Genomic DNA, 22,448 nt, shown 5'->3' on the forward strand with positions numbered 1-22,448 from the left:
TTTACACACAATGTTTCTTACAACAAGAGCTATACCATGACGTAAAGGTTTAGCAATAGTCCTGAAAATAAATTTTTAAGAATTTTTTTTCGATTTCGGCTGAAAATTTGGTGCGGAATTACAGTAAAAATTCGATTTAAAAATTCATAAAACTGCTCAATTTTAGTTTACCCCAAAACCCCTACGTCATGGTACAAAACACATTATAAGAAAGATTCTGACCAAATTTGAAGACAATCTGATGGAAAATAATCCAGATATGAATGTTAGAAAATCAGAAAATGACGCAAAATGGAGTTTTGAGAAAACGCAAAATTTGTCTTTAATTTGATAATAAAGTTAATTTTGCAGACAAGCAAAGGAAAACATCCATCAAAATTTCAAAGTATATTCAATATAGAACAAGAAAACAGTTAAATTTTGTACATTTATCAAATTCTGAAAAAATTATGATCGATTCGCTAACCATACCCCTAAGAAAAAATTTGCGGAAAAATTGAATGATATCAGTTTTTTACAAAAAAATTAATTTAGCGATCAAATATGCTTTATATTTATAAAATTCATCAATTAAATCTCATAAACTAATAATGTGATGTATAATTTGATGTTAAACACCCAAAAAAAACTCAGAATTTTTTAAATAAAATTTTTAAGGGGCATTATAGGCTAAAATTAGACGTAAAACCCTAAAATTTCTAACACAGATGCACCAAAAACTAGCATATAAATTTCTTTCAAATTTCAACACAATGTTTCTCACATAAATAGCTATATCGTGATGGAAGAATTTATCAATAGTCTGGAAAATAAAATTTTAAGAATTTTTATTTGATTTTGACTGAAAATTTGGCGCGTATCGACAGAAAAAAATGAATTAAAAAATTTATAAAATTGCTAAATATTAATTTACCCCCAAAAACTTCCATCATGATGTAAAAGACATCATAGAAAAGATTCTGAATAAATTTGAAGATGATCTAAAGGAAAATGGCTAAGATAGGATTGCTAGAAAATCAGAAAATGACATAAATCGGAAATTTGAGAAAGTGCAAACTTTTTTAATAATTTGACATTGAGACTGATTTTGCAGGCAAGTAAAAGAAATGATCCATCAAACTTTCAAAATATGACCATTATAGGACAAGAAAACAAGAAAACTTTATAATTTAATCTAAGTCTAAAAAATTTATAATCGATTCGCTAACGCATACCCCTAAAAAAAATAAAAAACTATAAAATTCAATTTTTTCCGTATTCAGAGATAAAATAATTTTGAGGTCAAATATGATTTATATCTTATGAATTCATTATTGTAATCACAAAAACTAATTATTTACTGTATACAATAGATTATAAAGAGATTTCTAGATATATTAAAAAGTCTCGAAATATGATTTCGTAAAATATGATATGGCGCGCTACCCTCATTTTTCAATGCTGCTTGAGAGACAAGTCATATAAAATTAGATGTCTTGTCAATTTTAACTGCAAAATCAATTCTATTTTAGACAATAAAACAGCTAAATGATGCAAATAGATATAGCTCAGAATAAAAGGCAATTTGCTTTCCCAAACCCCTTTGAAATAAATTCCTTTCGCCTCAATGCAGGAAAAATCAACACCACTTGTTTGCCACCGCTTTTTTAGTACCGTAGTTCCACAAAGAGGGTTGATCTTGCTCTGGTTGGTAAAAAAAAAAGATATTTCATTAGCAATTTTTGGAAATACATTATAAGTCATTGACATAAAATGCATCTGTCAAAGAAAGACCAATAAATAAAATGGTCATCATTCACACCAACACAGTTGAACTTTCATTGTTTTTACATCCACAGAACAGAACTCTTGGCGACAAACAATTTTCTGTTATTAAGTTAATATATTCAATAGTAATTCATTTCAAATGATGTTTTATCATTTTCATTTAGAAAAATGAGTATTTACTTTATTGATCATTAATCAAAAATGTAAAGACGCTATGGAGATTTGGAAACATTACTAACCAGTGTCAAAAAGTACATGCAGACACTCTGCTGTGCTGGCCCAGATGATGGTTTGCTGGTTGATCAGTTTGCCACAGGAGGGCCTCAACACACCTTTCCAGAATAGCCCTTGAGCCAGCATCTTTATTTATTGTCAGGACACCAGTACAGTCAACTGAATTCTTTCATGTTAGCTGTCGATGAAAACAAAAAATTAAATTAAATTCACTGCAGTGAAAATGGCACATATGCCAATGCCATTGCTAAAGTTTAAAACAACAACAACAACAACAATAATAATAATAATAATAAAATAATAATAATAATAAAATAAATAATTTGGAAAAAGAAAATTATCTAACATTGTCATTATCATTATCCTAGACATTTCAAACACTACTAAAACTGCTACCACACTACAGACCTTATCATTATCTATCATAGATATTTACTCTCTCTTTCTCTCCCTCTCTATCACTATCTCTCTAACATAACGTTCCAAACCCAATTTTCCGATATAAATCCCCCCCCCCCCCCCCCTCCAAAGAAAAAAAATTGAAAAGTGTGGACGATGTATGCAGTATCAGCCAAAATAAAGATAATTACAATAACTGAATGAAAAGAATTTTTTTTAAAAGGGTCCTGATCCTGAGACTGAGAATGTCTTTTCTTCTTGTGAGTCGCACGAACTTCACGAACCCTCTTGACAGTCTTGATCTTGACAAATTTGGAAACATATTGACTGGGAATCGAACCTTGAAACATCTGATCAGGTCTAGGTTTTATCGCCTGACATGGAGGGCTGATTTTGTTTGGGGAAGGGGGGGGGGGGAGTAGTATTTTATTATTGTTTGGCCCTGTTATTTTTCATAAAATAAAGTTAACTTGCGATAACAACGAGTGTGTCAGCTGATGCACAGTCGAACAAACACACAATCTCACAAGGCATGTTTAGTTATAAAAATAAGCAATAAATTAAAATGTGGTGTATTTCTTATGCTTACCTTGTAAACTGAGTATTCTGTGACTTGAATAGAGTGAAGAATTACCAAAGTTCATCAAAATCAACTTGTAATGCGATGAGTGAGGTCCAAAAGCTAATGAATTCATAATATTGTAAACAAAGGCAGGGACAGTCAGGGAGCGGCCATTGACGCTATCGTGGTGCATTGTGGGTCACTATTGCCACGTTCGAGGATAAATTTAGATCGGAATCATGTTTTGTTACTAAATTTAGACGCACCGTGACCTGACCTCTCAAATCAACCAATGAGAGCTCGTGACATTGTATAAATGGTATTCACTATTTGACCTTGTGATAATTCATGTTTATAATCATGATGTCGATGTTGCCAGATTGAAAAAGAGAAATGGCTAAGCTTTCCATCGATATGCGCCATGACCGGGTGGATAGGCTTTGAATAGCTGTTGTCAAGACCCAAACATTTGACAATATAGACCTTTAGAAAATAAAACGTGGATACCTACGTTATAAAACTGCATCAAAAACACGTTTTTAATTGAAAATATGAAATTTTCTTTATATTTTAGGATTCTAGAATAATTAAACTACCTGAAAAGTGGACTAGCCCAATTTGGCCGAAAAATTTTTTTAAAACCAAAAATGACTACAGGTCCCCCCTTAATGTGCACAAAGCGCTTTACAAGGGGCCCCTGGCCAACAGCAACATTAAACATGTAGAACGAGACATGATGTTAGGCGATATTACAATTTTTTCCGACAGACAGAACGCTGTTAACGGTCAGTTACTTATTTTACACCTTGAGTACGGTGTGAGAATGTGAGTAAAGAACCTTTCCCAAGGACTCAACTATGCGTCGAGCGAGGCTCGAACTCACGACATTCCGATCCGAAAACCAGTGTCATACCACTAGACCACATAGCCGCACAAATACGTGTTTATTCAGAGTACGTCAGAATAATCCATCGGAAAGTAAGTCTTAAAACATACTTCACGACAAAATTATTGCTGGTGGGACAGAAGAGTCAGACCATAGCCAAAGTATCTTATAGATAGTATGCGCTTAGCTATGAAGCTCAAAACATTGCCATCCGGAAGTAAAACGGACCAACAGAAAAAAAAAACTATGTGTAACATTAAACGTTTATAATCTGGTTAATACAGTTTAGTGAGAATTACTCATCAACGCGGATGGCAAATAAACAATATCAAAGACCCGAGTGACGTCAACTTCATCCTATCTATATATTAAAGATGGCTACGGTGAGACACCCCCCCCCTTCCTTCCGGTTTCTACTAGTTTTTAACCGAATCAGACTGGACCTGAATCTAGTTCTTTAATTACTGAACTACTTTAACCTAATAGTAAAGTAGCAAAAGTAGTCCTTCAGAGATATTGGGCGCATGGAGCCGGAGTATATCCCGGTTTCTACAGCGTGAAACGGACAATAGCAATTGGTTGCTATCCTATGGATAGGATGCTAGTCTATCTCAAAATACTTTCCACCAAATCTATCATACTCAGCTACCCATTCATTGCTGGGTGGACAAGAAGGGGGGGGGGGGGGGGGGGGGGGGGCAGAACAAATCTCGACTGCACCCGGGATCGATCTCGGTCCCTTTGCGTATGAAGTGAATGCTCTACGAACTGAGCTATCGGGACCCCCAAATAGTGACTGATAATTAATTACACCATATCAGATCGTCCCTCTATTATTTGTGGTGATTTTAACCCCCCCCCCCCCCCCCCCCCCATCCCATCTCTCCCCACACACCCATCCACTTTTGAGTGTTGCTTTCATAGGCAGTCGAAAGAGAAATAAAAAGATTTAATGCCTACTTTTTATCATTGCTTTAAAAAAAACCCCGTTTTATCGACTGCACTTTCACAAAGTTCAAAGCTTTTAATTTTAACGGCTGCCGTGGAATGGCGAATATTTTTAAAAACCAGTTTTCATTTAATTTGGGACTTCTTTTTTTGTTGAAACAGTGAAGTCACTCTGTTGAAACTTGTTTTGAAAGGACATGCTAAATATTTCCCTGCCGTCTATCTGTTTTTTAGGTAATGTATTTAATATTGTTTTTGCTGTTATATTCATTTTTGTTTACGACGTTTTAGTTTTTGTAACTTAAAGAAATGACATGTCAGGAGATGAGTTTACGATGGCTACGGTGTAACCTTGAACGTTTATAATCTGGTTAATACAGTTTAGTGTGAATTACTCATAAATGTGGATGGCAAAAATAATTATTAAAAAACAATAACAAATACGTCAATTTCGTTCTGTCTATAATGTGTTCAAACTCTAAAAATAAAATTTCCTCCATGGCGACAATGACGTAGATGCCGGGATTTTATTGATTAAATAACCAGATTACTACATGAAAACACGGGATTCATCATCCATTGTTTCAGTCGTGATCAAAATTCAAAGCAAAAAGAAGAAAAACACACTTTGAAATGTACTTCTCTATATTATTATTATGACCATCATTCTAAAAATGGTCTTTTATCGTCAAAAAAATTACTGATAAAAATCAAAATCTCAATTACAGTGTTTAATCGTCACGTAAATTTACCCATAGCAAATATTGAAAATAGATTACCAGATAATCTTTTTCGAAGAAGATTTGTATTGAAAACACAAACACACACACACACGCGCCCGCATACGCAAATATTTACAATCATACACACACACACACACACACACACACACACACACACACACATACGCATACGCACGAATGAACCAAAAACAATGATGGTAGCAATTAGCTGTATGCAATTAAATATCACTTCTCGACAATAACTTCTTCCCAAAGATTTATATTTCGTTTCACAGGCGTCAATGCATTGATATTCATAGAAATGAAATATCAAATTTAATTGCTATATATATATATATATATATATATATATATATATATATATATATATATATATATATATATATATATATATATAATTCACACATCTGATTCACACTGCCTTTGCAGTCTGTCAAAAAATGTCAATTTTTTTATTTAGAAAAAAAAAAAAATAATAAAAAAATAAATAAAATTCCTTTTATTCATCCCCAAGGGGAAATTTGTCTTTAGGGTCTATTCCAAGGGAAGACTGGAATAACCCAGGCGTCAGCCACAGAGCAGCGCCTCAAAGTGAGTTAGGGCGAGGTGACTTGCTCAAGGCCACACAACGCAGCGGCGGGTGATTGAACTCGGTACATTTCGGGTAGGAAGCAAAGACCGTACCACTGAGCCACGCTGCCCCTTGTTTGTTTAATGAGGTTGGGGTCCTTCAAAGCAATTATAATCACGGAGCCCGAGTTTACCTAGGTTTATACACCGTGAAATGGACAATTTCAGTTGCTTGCGCTGGTCAATCGCAAAGTGCTTTCAGACAGATGGAACAGACCCAGCTACCCAATCAATGTTTGATGCACAGGAGAACCAGAGAAAAATGTTTGCGTACAGCCGGGATCGATTTCAGTCCGTTTTCGGTGTGAAGCAAGTGCTTTACCAAGTGGGTAATGGGGACTCAAAGAGAGTGGGTAGAAGGGGGTGGGGGGGGGGGGGGGGGGGGGGGGATGTCAGGTAACCAGGGTTCCTCGTTGCCAATTTCGACATTTTTTTAAAAGAGTGGCTAAATGGATCCTCGTGTGGACAAAAACTACATACACTTTTGATCGCTTGAAAAACGCATGGTTTTTGTTTTGTAAACAGATAACCGATTAGACAAGGAAAATCATAGTTTTATATATGTATATATATATATATATATATATATATATATATATATATATATATATATATATATATATATATGTATGTATGTATATATATATATATATATATATATATATATATATATATATATATATACATATAGTAATATGTCATTTAAACACGATTCTTCTTCTGACCGATTTTGATCAATTTGACTACGCACGTGAACATAATCAGGCAGCATTTGTTGTGGCATCCATTCAAATGAACCCCGATTTATTTCAAAGACATCTAAAGTTTTTCACTGTTTGAGAAGTTGTAATTATTTTAACGGATCGATGTTTGATTCGAAGTAAACGTGTTATTTATGGCATAAAATCGGATGAAAGTATTTGTCGATTCAGTCAAGTAGAGTATAGTACGTATCGAAAAAAATAAGAAAATATTTTGTCAGATAGAAATGAGTCAGCTATTACCGATCGATTAAAATGACTTTCATCTTGTCCAAAAAAAAAACAAACAAACCTCTCAAACCTGAGACTTCGCGAAATCTCAGGTGTGAGAGTTTTTGACAAGGTGAGAGTCATTTGAATCGATCGGTACTTGAAGGACGAGTTTTCTGGCCAAAATCTTAAATATGTGGGTTTTTTTTTTAATTTCCAGAGTACGATATATCGGTGAAGTGAAGTTTAAGATATCTATTTCACTATAATTGATTAGTTTACGTTTTCTCCCTCTTGGAATTGGCAACGATATAAAAATCATACCTTCCATTTTCACATCCGTCTGCAATTTACATTGATTTTTACATTTCCCTGTTATAACCCATCGTCTCTAAACGGCATTATGTCGACGCGAGACAGGTGCCAAAAAAAAAAAATGATTGTAACCAGTTAACTGCCGTACTCTGGAAAGACACGCATTTAAATACGAGTATTTGGCCAGAAAACTCGTCCTTCAAATATCCAACGATTTAATTTACCCTCATCTTGGCAAAAACTCTCAAACCTGAGACTAAGGAAGACCTTGTGATGTCCCAGGTTTGAGAGTTTTTGACAAGATGAGGGACGTTTAAATCGATCGATGTTTGAAGGACGAGTTTTCTGGCCAAATCTTTCAGCACGCGTCATTCCAGATTACGGTTGATAAATAGTTAGGGTTAAAATAACTGGAAATGTGAGATTTTCATTTTTGTCGCTTAACTCTCTCTCTTTACTGATCATTTTCAGTATTGTCCCAAAATGGCAGGCTTACCCAGAAGAAATATGGATTTTAAAGACTCAAACAATCTCTCTACAAGGCAACTTTATGTTCTTATTAATTAAACAAAGATCATTGTGATGTACAAAATACTCAGAATGAGAAAAATGTATATTGTGTCGTAATAAATGTGACGATATTGCTGTAGGTGGTAAGGAGAGGGTTAAATACATTATGTCTTATTGTCACAAAAATCACTTTGAATTCACACAAATTTCATATTATCATTATAATGATACAATCAATTTGTCAGCATCATGATCAATATATATATATATATATATATATATATATATATATATATATATATATATATATATATATATATATATATATATATATATATATATATATATTTTTTTTTTTTTTTTTTTTTTTTTTAATTATTTTTTTTTCATTTATCTATTTTTTTTTTAAATAATTTTTTTATTTTTATTTTTTAAATAGTCCTTCGGAGCCAGAGACCCATGAAGCCGTGGAATTTATCCCGGTTTCTCTTGCGTAGCAATTGCTTGCTAACCTTCGTATCGGACGCTAGTCAATCGCAAATTACTTTCGGCCAGATTTATCAGACCCAGCTACCCCAATCACTACTGGGTGGACCGGGGGTGGGGGTCAGAAAAAAATCTCGACTGCACTCGGGATTGATCTTGGTCCCTTTGCTTGTAAAGCGAGCTAAAGGGACCTCTCTTGATCAAAATCACGCCGGCATGGTACCATTTTGGAGCTGTGAGTCACGTGTATCAAGTTATCTTTTCTGTCACGCGAAATTGATCTTTGTTGGTTTGGTGTTCTTTTTCATGACAGCTGAAAAATGTTAAACACATATAATGATAAAGTTGACAGTAAGGCAGAGAAGTAGAATCTATTGCTAGTTTTAAGTCATTGTTAAAGCACTACCTTTTTACCGTTACCTTTTCATGATATTGATACGATATTATATGCAATGCTGCTATTGATATAATTGTGGTATACGTTTTATATATGTACATTTTGTATATTTATTTGTAACGTGCATTGAGCTTCACACAGTGATGAAAATGCGCGATATAAATCCATCTATTTATTTAATCTCTGCTCCCTCTCTCGATTTTATCGGAATGATCAGCTCATCTTTCCTTGAGATTGCACGTATGAATATCGTTGCAGGTTTACATAACAAATTAATTCTTTAAATCTGTCCAGGATTATCCCTTTTAACGTCGTATCCACTTCGATTGATGGAGAATAACCAAAACAAAACAATCTCACCCATCGATTATTATTATTATTATTAATATTATTATTATTATTATTATTATTATTATTATTATTATTATTATTATTATTATTATTTTATTATTATTATTATTATTATTATTATTATTATTATTATTATTATTATTATTATTGTTATTATTATTATCATTATTATTATTATTATTATTATTATTATTATTATTATTATTATTATTATTATTATTATTATTATTATCATTATTACTTTTATCGTCAATAAAAACAAATGGCGTCAACCATAATTTGTGTCTTTGGACAGGGAAAAAAGTCATATTAAATTTTTTTTTTAGCCAGCTGTCTGCGGTCAACCAGAATGCCATGAATCTGATGACCCTAGTTCAGGACTAAAAGGTAACACACACACACACACACACACACACACACACACACACACACACATTCACTCACTCACAAATGCGCGCGCTCGCTGGACAAAAATAACTCAGAAAGAGAGAGAGAGAGAGAGAGAGAGAGAGAGAGAGAGAGAGAGAGAGAGAGAGAGAGAGAGAGAGAGAGAGAGGGGCTAGAAAAAGAGAAATAGTCAGATAGGATTTTTAGAGACAAATAAATGGGGAGAGGGAGAGAGAGAGAGAGAGAGAGAGAGAGAGAGGGGGGCAGAGAGAGAGAGAGAGATAGAGAGACATAGATAGAGAGAGAGAAAGGAGAGAGTGAGTAAGAGAAAGGTGAGAGAGAGAGAGAGAGAGAGAGAGAGAGAGAGAGAGAGAGAGAGAGAGAGAGAGAGAGGGTGACTGTAACATTAAAGAAAGAGAGATGTAGATGATTACGCCAATATTAAGTTGTAAGCAATGAAACAAATAATATATGCTTCGATGCCCGGCATGATCCTACTCCATGATAACCAACCGAGTCAACGGAGAAGAATACATATGTCTGATCCGACGTGTGCTTATTTACAGGTCTGATAACCCAACTTGTTATAGACTCATTGCTGTATTGGATATACTACTATCAAACAAAAGCAACATATTTTCTATTTCAACAATGATTAATTAAGCCACAGTTGCTTCCGGTTATCAGCCATGCAAAATATTTACACCTGGGTCTAATCCCATTATTTCAAGACAACAAGTAAAAACAACCACAGAGTTATTTCAAAACTAAAAATTATGGATATATATATATATATATATATATATATATATATATATATATATCTTTGTAATAAAAACAAAAAAAGGACAAATAAGAACAACAGCTTATTTTAAGGGGAAAACAATCTATGTCTAGAAGTAAAAATGTTAGCTCTTTCCAAAACTCCTTTGAGGAGAAAAGAGAGGACGCAAAAAGAAACAAACAAAAAATGTAAAAAAAAAAAAACAAAACAAAAAAAAACAAAAAAGAAAACCAAAAAAAACGAAAAAAACCCCGTATTGTTTAAAGAAGAGAAATAAAAATCTACAAAAATAAAACAATGCGAAACAATACAAACAATCAAAGTAAAACTAAGACAAAATGTCCAATATTCGAAAGATAAAAAGAAATCAAAGCAAAAAGGAACACACAAACACACAAAAAAACCAGATAAATACACCAACACATACACACACACATACACACACACACACACACACACACACACACACACACACACACACAGAAAACACTCATAACGAAAAAAAAATTATAAACGAAATAAAAAATTGAAAAAAGAGCATCCGCCATCTATATTGAAGATTCCCGTTGAAATGATACGATAAACCCCCCCTGTGTACCGGATGTAAGCCCGGGCACCCAATCAGTCAATGTTTCCTGTGCTCGAAAAGAAAAACCAATAAGTAAATGTAGGCTTCGATGTGAACATTTCTCTAGTTTTGCCAATTTACCGTGTCGTATTACCTTACACTTTATCACAGTCACTGATATTTTTTTTTTTACATTAAATTAACCCAATAAAGGCAAGGATCGATTTTATTCAAAAATGCCACGTTATAATACTTTTTTTTTCATTAAGAAATTTACTTTGTTGTGATATCATAAGATTTTATCTCTCTATCATATCTATCGATAACATATACTCCAGAGACTCTCCGATCCCTCCAACCCGTGTCACCCCCACCACCCACTATTGACACATCGTTTATGAAAGTAAGAAAGAGGGGGAGAAAAGGAGGAATAAAAACAAAATTTAACAGACGGCCTTTTCGTCCATTTTTACCCTGTGTAGTGACAGGTAATGTAAGATCACTGAAAAATAAAATTGATGAACTGTTTTCACTGTGTCGTTTTAATAGTGACTATCGTCAAGCCTCCATAATAGCGTTAACAGAGACTTGGCTATCTCCTCAAATACCATCATCATGTTTTGATATTGAACAATATTCACTATTTCGAGGAGATCGGACTAATGTAAATAAACGAACTGGGGGTGGGTGTGCACATATATTAACAACAAATGGTGCCACCCCAATAACTGTCATATAAAGAAAATGTATTGCGACGACTATATTGAATTTATTACTGTTTCGTCACGACCATATTATCTACCCCGGGAATATACACATGTCATCATCATCAACGTCTACATTCCACCATCATCAGACAACACCACAGCGAAAAATATTTTGAGGAAAGAAATACAGGACATTCAAATTAAGTCACCCGATGCCGTATTGATGGTCACTGGCGATTTTAACCAATGTAACGATTTTACTCTCCGGGACTTCATCAATACGTGGACTGCGAGACAAGGGACAAAAAAACATTAGATTTATTCCTGTGTAATATTAAAAATAGTTATAAATGTTTACCCCGTGCCCCATTAGGTTTATCTGACCACTGCATGCTCTTGCTACTCCCCACCTACCGCCCTGTTTTTAAACGTGTAAGACCAGTAAAGAAAAGTGTACAGATCTGGAACGGAAGTGTGTGTGAAGATTTGCGTGGTTGTTTTGAATGCACTGACTGGAATGTTTTTATCGAATCATGTGATAGTGTGGATGAGCTGAATGACCGTGTGAGTGAGTATTTAAAATTCTGTGAACAGCTAGTGTCTTGTAAAAAAGAAATAAAATATTATCCTAACAACAAGCCTTGGATAACAAAAGATCTAAAACTTTTATTGAACCAAAAGAAAACTCTCTTTACTAGTGGAAACAAAAAAGATCTGAAAACAAAACAAAAAGAGATAAAGAGAGTAATATCTAGTTGTAGAGACAAGTACAAAAATAAAATTGAAAAATGCTTTTCTTCTGGGGATATACGGGACACGTGGCGGGGGCTTAAAACTGCTGTTAACTATAATCCAAAGCCCACGATTATATCAGAAGACATCGAAATTGAAACTCTAAATAAATTTTATTCACGTTTCGACACAGCAAACAAATTTGATATTGAAAATGAAAAACATAAATTAGACAGGGCTTTGGAAGATGAAATGACTATTGAGGTCAGTGAAGAAGAAACGAGATTCGTATTTTCGAAACTAAACGAGAGGAAGGCTGCTGGGCCGGATGGATTGAAAGGAAAATTATTAAAAGAATGTGCCCATCAGCTTTCCCTCATTTATACACATATTTTTAACTGGTCCCTCCAATGCGTTTCGATCCCTGAAATTTGGAAAACTTCAAAAATTATTCCTGTTCCAAAAAAAGAAAAACTTGAAACTATGAACGATCTCAGACCTGTTGCACTGACTTCAATAGTCATGAAATCTTTAGAAAAACTTGTTCTTGTTAAAATTAGGAATCAGTTTATGCCATTGAGTGATAGTCATCAATTTGCTTACAAACCAGGACGTGGCGTAGAGGATGCCATTTTGCTGTTTACAAACAACATCTACAGGCATCTAGATCACGCGAGGAGCTATTGCAGATTGCTTTTTGCGGATTTTTCTTCAGCGTTCAATACAATGCAACCTCAGTTGGTTGTTCAAAAATTGACTAGTCTGAATTTAAACAAGTATATAATTGCTTGGGTGCTCGAATTTCTTACGGAGAGAGCACAATATGTTCAATTAGGACAAAACAAATCTTCCTGTATAACTATAAATAATGGTGCTCCTCAAGGTTGTGTATTGTCCCCTGTATTATTCACAATATACACGAATGACTGTAGAAGTCAAAACCTGAGTGTACCTTTAATAAAGTTTGCAGATGACACCGCTCTTCAAGGCCTCATAACAAATGGAGATTTGTGTCTTGGTGTGATGCCCACCACCTAGAGCTTAACATAAGCAAGACAAAGGAGCTAGTGATTGACTTTAGGAGAGTGAAGGAACCGATAGAACCGTTAAAATTAAAGGACCAATTCGTCCAGCGAGTTCCTCACTACAAATACCTTGGTGTAACGATTGATGACAGGCTCAAGTGGGATGAACACTTGAAAATAATTAAGCATAAGATGTGCAGACGTACATATTTTTTATCAAAACTCTCTCAGTTTAGAATAGATAAAACCCTCTGCACATTATTTTATAGAGCAGTAATTGAAAGTGTTTTGTCATTTTGTATAACAGCTTGGGGAGGCAATTGCTTAGCAGTGGAAAGGAACAAAATAAATTCAAATATTAAAAAATCCATTAAACGCTATATAAATGATGTTGACGATGTAGATCTTTTATACGAGAAATTTTGTATAAATAAAATAACTAAAATATTAAATGACCAGTATCATCCACTAAGACCATCAATTATTATGTCAGAAAGAAGTGGTCGCCCTTTCTCTATTTCAACGAAAACAGAGAGACACCGAAAATCTTTTCTGTCGTCCAGTATTAGGCTTTATAACAACAAGCAATAATCATTTTATATAATAATTTCTCATTTTAACTTTTTAAAAATATAAATATTAATTTATTAATTTATTTGTTTTGCAATCTTTTCAATTTACAATTTATAGTGACAGTTTTAACTATTATACAGTGTTGAAATTATTCATATTATAAAGTGCAGCTCTGGTTATAGAGCTGCTCCTTTTAAAAAAATATATATATACATCCTATTTCCATTGTATTTTTATCTTATTGTGTAAATTATAACACGTCTGTACAAAAAATTTCCTTTTTGGGATGCAATAAAGTATTTATTATTATTATTATTATTATTATTATTATTATTATTATTATTATTATTATTATTATTATTATTATTATTATTATTATTAATGTTTTACTGTCAATTAACCCAATAAAGGCAAAGATCGATTTTATTCAAAGTTGTCACGAGATTCAACATTTTCATTAAGAAATTTACTCTGCTGTCTTACCTTATACACTTTTCCCCTTTGTCATTGGTATTTTTTTTAATTAACCCAATTAAGTCAAAGATCGATTTTATTTAAAGTTGTCACAAGATTCTACCGTTTTCATCAAGAAATTTACTGTAATTACCTTTACACTGTTTCCTTCGTTCAATGGTAAATTCATTAAATTAACCCAATAAGGGCAAGGATCGATTTTATTCAAAGTTGGCACGATGTGTTATGCAATTTTCATTGAGACCTTAATTTGTTATTAACTTATACTTCATCTCTCTGTCACTTCCAATGTTTTACATTCGAATAACCCAATAAAGGCAAGGATCAATTTTGTTTAATGCTGTCACGATATCATGCAGTTTTCATTAAGAAATTTATAGTGCAGTCACTTTGGACTTTATCCTTTTGTCACAGGTTAAAGTTGGATCTAATTATAGGTTTATGTTCTATTAACCCAATTTAGGCTGGGATCGATTGCATCCTCAATCGACACAATAACACACCGTTTTCATTTGGACATTTCTTTGTTTGTGTTACTTTACACTGTATCCCTCTGTCACCTGTAACAGTTGGATATAATTCCAGGTTTATTTTCAATTAACTCAGTTAACCCAATATTATAGTTTGGATCGATGGATCGATTGCACGGTATTATTTCGGTTTTATTATGGAATTGTGACCCACCGTCTTAAAATAGTGTTATGTTGGAGTCATCCTGGCCCTTGAACTTAACATTATCATATATATATATATATATATATATATATATATATATATATATATATATATATATATATATATATATATTTAAGCAAAAATCTTGAGAATTTATATAGAGCATTATCCACTAAACGTTCTCATAGAGCTTTACGAGGGGTCCCAAGCCAACAGCAACATTTAACACGTAGGACAAGCAATGATACTCGTAGGTGATTTTACACATCCCCCCCCCCCCACAGATTTCCCCAACAGATCCCCTGTTAACGACTAGGTACAATGTGTTTCACCTGAGTACGGTGAGAGAATTTGAGAAAAGAGCCTATTCCAAGGATTCAACTATGCGCCACTCAGAGTGGGACTCAAACCCAGGATCTTCTAATCCGAAGGCGTGTCATATCACAGGACTACATGGCAGCACGATATAACAAAAATAAGCGACACTAAGCTTCTAGAAGATGTGATTGCTTGCTATCCATTGGATAGGACGCGAGTCTATCTCAAAGGACTTTGCGCTAAATCGAGCAGACTCAACTACCCGTTCACTTCTGAGAGGACAGGGGGCAGGGGGTTGGGGGGGGGGGTCAGAAACAAATCTCGACTGCATCCGGGATCGGCGTGTGAAGTGAGTGCTTTACCAACTGAGCTATCAGCCCTTACAAGCTTTATGGTGGAGAATAAATAATTTTATTTACATTGCAAATAACTCAATGTAGTTCGTTTTTTCTTCTCATTTTAATTCTGAATTTCCCATTTGTGGGGCGTGATCCATCCCGACCTATTACCGTTTTGACATTGTTAATCATATATTAGGTTAAATTTTAGATTCTTTAAAATGCCGAAGACTCTAAAGCTACTTCCCCATAGTTACTTTAATTCAAATAAGTGCTAACGGGATATTTGAATAAATGTCTTGATAGATTTTACCGTCACAGAAAGAAAGATAAAAATAGAGAAGAAGGAGAAGGAATAGAAGAGAGCGAGAGAGAGAGAGAGAGAGAGAGAGAGAGAGAGAGAGAGAGAGAGAGAGAGAGAGAGAGAGAAATAAGGAAAGAAAGAGACAGAGACAGAGGGAGAGATAGAAAGAGAGAGAGAGAGAGAGAGAAAGAGAGAGAGAGAGAGAGAGAGAGAGAGAGAGATAGAGAGAGGGAGATTTGAAGGACGAGTTTTCTACCCGGATAGCTTTAGATAGAGAGAGAGAAAGAGATAGAGAGAGAAAGAAAATAAAAAGAGAAATAGAGATATATGGATAGATAGACATATAGATAGATAGAAAGATAGATAGATAGAGAGTTGCTTTTAAAAAATTGTAAACATTATACTTCACAATTTTTTAAATTTTTTTTTGTAATTGCCCCTGTCAAACAATGACAGATGTATCTATACATATTTTGAGTAAAAACGAAAAGAAAAAGGATAAATCTCTAAAAAGTGTTTCGTATTTCACGAACTGGATAAGAGGATTGTAAGTAACAGGATAGTATCGATAATCAAATTCGGGCATATCTGGTTCTTTGAAAAGTAGAAATTGTATCGTATAGAAACCTTTCCTTAAGTAGTAATCGATTCCCAATTCAATTCGTGTGGAATTCCACTCAGTGTCATCTTCTTTTTCATCCGGAACCTTGTTGAAAATGGCTCTACGTGCAACTTAAGGATTACATGCTTGTCATCGAATGTATAGACATTATAAATAGAAGTTTTCTGTGAAACTATTTGTAAACAACATATCATAAACGTTTTCCGTATCCAATATAATTTGAGTATGGAAAATTATCGATAAATAAAAGATGTTTACATCATATCTAAGAGACTTAATTTTTTTTTGGTAAATTACGTCATTTGTTATTTGGAGCTGCTTTGCACTATACAGTAGGTACTATCATATTCTTTTAAAGAATCACTTATTCAAAATGTTGGCCATATATCTCGTCTTTCAAATATCGATTGATTACTATAACTCTCATCTTGTCGAAAACTCTCAAAACTGAGACTTCGAGAAAGTCCAAGGTTTTAAAGTTTTTAACATGTGAGTCATATTAATCGATCGATATCTAATTTTGAAAGAAGAAAATACTGGCCAAAATCTCAAACTCATGTTTTTTTGGGTTTTTTCTTCAGAGTTTGGCAGAACAGAGCATGAAATGGCAATGAGAGGTATCTATATGTAGATGATTTGATTCATTAAATAATAGAAATAACTGTATCGAAATTATTATTTTTTATTTCATAATAGATCTAAAAAATTCCGTCGACTGCTGTAATGAAAATGATTCAAATTAATGGATTTCAGAAATATAACCTTCAAGGTTTTCATTATTTCCCAATGTCTATATTATCGATCGCTTAGTGTGTGATGAATAGCGGGCTCGTCATGGGGAGTCGGTAGAGCAATATAGCCCGAAACATCAACATAAATAAAAGACTAGAATCGGAGAATGAAAGAAGATAGAGGGTTTCCGATGGTGAGTTTCCCTACAGATCAGGCCGATGCACTATTGTGCGGCTATGTGGTCTAGTTGTATGACACTCGCTCTCGGATCGGAAGGTACTGGGTTCGAGCTCGCTCGGTGCATAGTTGAGTCCTTGGAAAAGGCTCTTTACTCACATTTTCTCACGTATTCAGGTGTAAAATGAGTACCTGGCCGTTAAAATCGTTGTCTCTGTCGGAAAAATTTGTAATATCGCCTAACAGGCACCATGTCTCGTTCTACATATTATGTGTTGCTGTTGGTCAGGGACCCCTTGTAAAGCGCTTTGAGCACGTTTAGTGGATATTGCGCTATATAAATCTCAAGTTAAAAAAAAATAATTTTAGAGTCCAGCCACGATATAGAAATTATGATAATAAAGGAAGGAAATTAAAATTAACAACGATAAATGTATTATTGAACCTAAATTACATCTACTACATAAATAGGAACGACACAGACCTACTTATCCATTCATCCTGCTAGCCTCTCTCCTGACATACAAGAATAAAGAACACCACGCAACACAACCGCTGTATGCGGTTTTGTGTCCAGTCGAGAAAACTCAAGAAAAACTACCTGTCCCTCCCGTTCATCGCTTTATATAGCGTTGGTTCGAACCCCCTGATTGGGTGGTCGAGGAGTCAGATAAACTAGCAACCCAAGGAGGGCTCTTGTCAACTCCGTACTCGTTCGAGTTCTGTGCCAGCAACCTGTTCCGGGACATAAGAGCTGTTAAAAGCACATATGTCCACTTTTCGCACTTTTCGCCGGGTTGGAAATTAATATGGTTAGTTGTTTTGTTTTACCAAGCTTTACTGTAAAAATCTGTGCTAATTAGGCAAAACTCTTCGAATGTGTGAAAAATTTGAATTACATATTATCACATATTTCAATAAATGCGCTATTTCTGGATAAAATGAAGTTTGATTTTTGTAAGTTATCTTAATTTAAAGTCGACTTTATTTGCATTTGAAGGGAGGGGGTCCAAAATAATTTTTAAAACAACGGAGAAAATCGCTCTTAAATTTAAGACACACCTACATATTTCGTATCAATAATAGAGCTAAAAATATTAAATTAAATTATCTGTAAGCTTCATATTGTAAAATCCTTTCGTGAAGATGTAGTTGAATAGACAATAAAAACGATGAATTGAAAAAACAAAAATCATGTAGATAATCATTTTCCCTCATTCATTGTTCACTCTCATCTCAAGACTAGCTCATGCGACATCCGACGGGTTTTGCCAAATCAGCACAAAAATATCTTGATGCCTAGAGTGAAAGAAATTACTCTAAGTAGATGGAGTTTCGAAATCAATCGAGTAAAAAAAAAATAGGATTTAATAATCATTGTTTTAATCCCCCAAGTGTATTCCGATTGGTCAGTGCAAGAAGTACTGACCGATATTCCTTGTCGGTCCGTTTGAAGATAAATAGGATTCAACAATCAGATATCACGTCCACCCAGCAACGAGGAGCTTGGTTCTAAACAAAGAAAATATCGGTACTTTTTATTCTTCATGCTGGCTAGAACTTTTTCACATGCCATGTGATCAGAATGTATAAACGTCAAAACATGATCAGATTTATAATGCTTTTCTCCTCTGGTTACATTGCATGCTCGTCGGAGAAGTATTTAATAAGGGCGTCCGCCACTCTTCCGATAGTTTAGAACCAGTTACTAAGTGACTATGTGTCATTACGAGGGAAGTGACGGCACGACTGTTGAAGCCTATTGTTGGCTAGGATTGATGCTTACTCTTTTTATCAGTGGAAGAAATATCAAGTCCAATTAAGTACCGCTGCCAAGATATTGACTACGAGGTACCATTGTGTAATAAAGCAAGAAATGATATTATGTAAATCCTAAATGGCTGTTTTCTCCACTCTATCAAAAGTGGACATTGGCACTACTAGGACCCAGCCATTTATAAATTTGAATCATTTTCATTACAGCTAAGAAGTCGACGACGGTGTTTTTGAAAATCTATTATGAATTACAAATCATTGATCTCTTTAGAACCTGATATCACGATACAGTATCATAATTATATCAGAAAAGTGAGTGGAGCAGGCACTTATGTTGGTAACAACAAGAGATGAAGTGAGTAGGAAAGTGCCAGAAGACAATAAAGAATAAAAATTTTACGCCGCGGTGATGGGGGTTTGAACCCGGGACCTTACCGGAGTTGTCCCATGGGATCGTGGATAGCTCATACGGTAGAGTCACGCTCTCACCGGCCAGGCGGAGTTGTACCAGTAAGGTCGCGGGTTCAAACCCCCATCACCGCCGTGAAATTTTTTATTCTCTATTGTCTTCTGGCACTTTCCTACTCACTTCATCTCTCATAATTATATCGCAAGTCATTAGTTGTTTTTGATAATGGAAATACATAATTGCTAGACTACCCATCATCCCAAACCATCATTAAGTTGTTGTAAATTATGTGACCCACCGTCTCAAAGCGATATTATATCGATTTGAACAAGACCTGGAAATCAAACTTTTTTTTAGCGACATATTATATGAAACTTGGGGTAAATTCGACGTGAACTTATTTTCAGGGCTGATAACCTAATTCCTTATCAGCTCATTGTTGTAATGGAAATCTAAAAAAAAAATACGCAAAACATTGTCCTTTACAACAATGTTAAACCAGGTCCATAAGTTTGTTCGAATGTCAGACCTGTATATATCCACACGTCGGGTAATTCCATTTTTATTGGTAAAGAATAATTACAATTCTTAAATTGTATAAAACCCAAAGCTCCTATTTCTTATAATCTTAATTTTAAATTCACTTTTCAGTGCCTATTCATCCCGACATTTTACCATTTTGAGGGCCAGGGTCACAAATAAAGGCTTGCCTACTAATACGAAAAATTCGTAAAGATACGAAATTTCGTGTCCAATTTCAGAACAAGAAGCTGTTTTAAATTAACATTCTAATAAATGTTTCCGATTGCTTGGATGGATCCATGCAATTTATTATTGAGAGCTAACAATAAATAACAATTGTTTACATTATAGTAGCCAGTAAACTGCCGTATATTTAAAATTTGGCCAGAAAACTCGTCCTTCAAATATCAGTCGGTTTAAATCATCCTCATCTTGGCAAAAACTCTCAAACCTGGGACGAAGACCTCGAGAGCTCTAAGATTTGAGAGGATTTCTCTTAAGATGAGGGTAATTTAAATCGATATATAGATATTATGCGCTTGGCTAGGAAGCCGGAAGTATATCGGACTAAAACACAAAACATGAACGTTTATAGATAGTTCAAAGATGACGTCACTCAGGTCTTTGTTATTGTTTTTTGCCATCCGCGTTTATGAGTAATGCTCACTGAACTGTATTAACCTGGCTATAAACGTGCATGGATACACACAGTTTTGTGTGTTGGTCCGTTATACTTCCGGATGGCAATCTTATGAGCTTCTTAGCCAAGCGCATACTATCTATAGTCGGGTTAATACAGTTTAGTGAGAATTACTAATAAACGCGGGTGGCAAAAAACAATAACAAAGACCTGAGTGACGTCATCTTCGTTCTATCTATATATTTGAATACAAATTTTCTGGCCAAATTTCTAAATACGTGAAAAAAACAAACCCAAAACATGAGCTTTTATATAGTGCAATATCCGCTAAACGTGCTCTAAGCGCTTTACCAACAGCAACACGCAATGTGTAGAACGAGACATGTCGCCTGTTAGGCGATATTACATATTTTTTTCTGACAGAGACAACGCTGTTAACGGCCAGGTATTCGTTTTACGCCCGAGCACGGTGAGAGAATGTGAGTAAAGAACCTTTACCAAGGACTCAACTATGCGCCAAGCGAGGTCGATCCCAGGTCCTTCCTCCGATCCGAAAGTGAGCGTCGCACCACTAGACCACAGAGTCGCACAAATACATGCCTTTCTAGAGTACAGAAGCTAATTGGTTAAAGACATTTGGAAACAAAACGTCACATCAGAATATTACGTCATATAAAGCTTGAAGCTGTTTTACATTATACAGTATGTAAATGTTGCTGTTCGAAGCTCGAAGAAATAAATAATAATGTGAAATTGGATGTAAGCTTCAATTTAATAACAAAAACAGATCAAATGAACGTTTCGGGTTTCCCATTTATGAATAAACAAAACCAAAACTTGAGTCCTTGGAAAAGGTTCTTTACTCACATTCTCTCACCGTACTCGGGTGTAAAACCAATGGTTTTGTTTATTCATCTTAACTACGCCACTACCACATTATTTCATTCAACTGTGGTGTTTCATTCATCCTGTTTTGTTGATAAAGGGGAAACCTGAAACGTTCATTTGATCTTTTTTGTAATTATATTGAAGCTTACATTCAATTTCACATTATTATTTATTATACAGTACGAAACATCAAAAGGAGGTGTATTGCGGCGTAGCCATCGTTATCTTATTGCCTGACATAAGGAACCAACTAAGACTTATCCTTTGATGTCACTTTTAGGTTTGTACTGCGCCAAGTGAGTCGTCGTTAGTAGAGCTCAAGGAAACAAGGGATCCCATTGGTTGAACTATTGAATACAACTCGCGATTTATTTTCTATTTATTTTTTATTTTTTGCCAAAGACTTGTCTTTGGCGTCATTTTTTTTGGGTCAGTGTCAGGCTATAAGTTAACGATGGCTACGATTGAGGACGATTTGATACTTTCCATCTAACCAATGTCTTTTGGACTCAAATTGAAAATGTTGACGCTTGAAGCACGAAGACACAAAAAACAATAGGGAATTTTAATGGAAGCTTCAATTTAACAAAAGAAAACA

The 22,448-nt window shown here is 34.5% G+C and overlaps 1 protein-coding gene and 2 long non-coding RNA genes across 12 annotated transcripts in view; all 3 read right to left on the minus strand.

Moving 5' to 3' along the window:
• LOC144965725 (calcitonin gene-related peptide type 1 receptor-like) overlaps positions 1–22,448 on the minus strand; it is a 264,118-nt gene that overhangs the window by 118,825 nt on the left and 122,845 nt on the right. The gene's annotated exons all lie outside the window — the stretch shown is intronic.
• Positions 1,546–2,179, minus strand: LOC144965727 (uncharacterized). Its single transcript, XR_013644095.1, has 2 exons — positions 2,007–2,179; positions 1,546–1,683 (listed from the first exon to the last, which is right to left on the minus strand). It is a non-coding gene; the product is annotated as an uncharacterized LOC144965727 (long non-coding RNA).
• LOC144965726 (uncharacterized) lies at positions 2,042–3,236 on the minus strand. The gene is made up of 2 exons (XR_013644094.1): positions 2,990–3,236; positions 2,042–2,179 (listed from the first exon to the last, which is right to left on the minus strand). It is a non-coding gene; the product is annotated as an uncharacterized LOC144965726 (long non-coding RNA).

The sequence above is a fragment of the Berghia stephanieae genome, chromosome 2 (assembly GCF_034508935.2).
Source record: "Berghia stephanieae isolate SIO BIC M18660-M18661 chromosome 2, UCSD_Bste_1.3, whole genome shotgun sequence".
NCBI classification, from domain to species: Eukaryota; Metazoa; Mollusca; class Gastropoda; order Nudibranchia; family Aeolidiidae; genus Berghia; species Berghia stephanieae.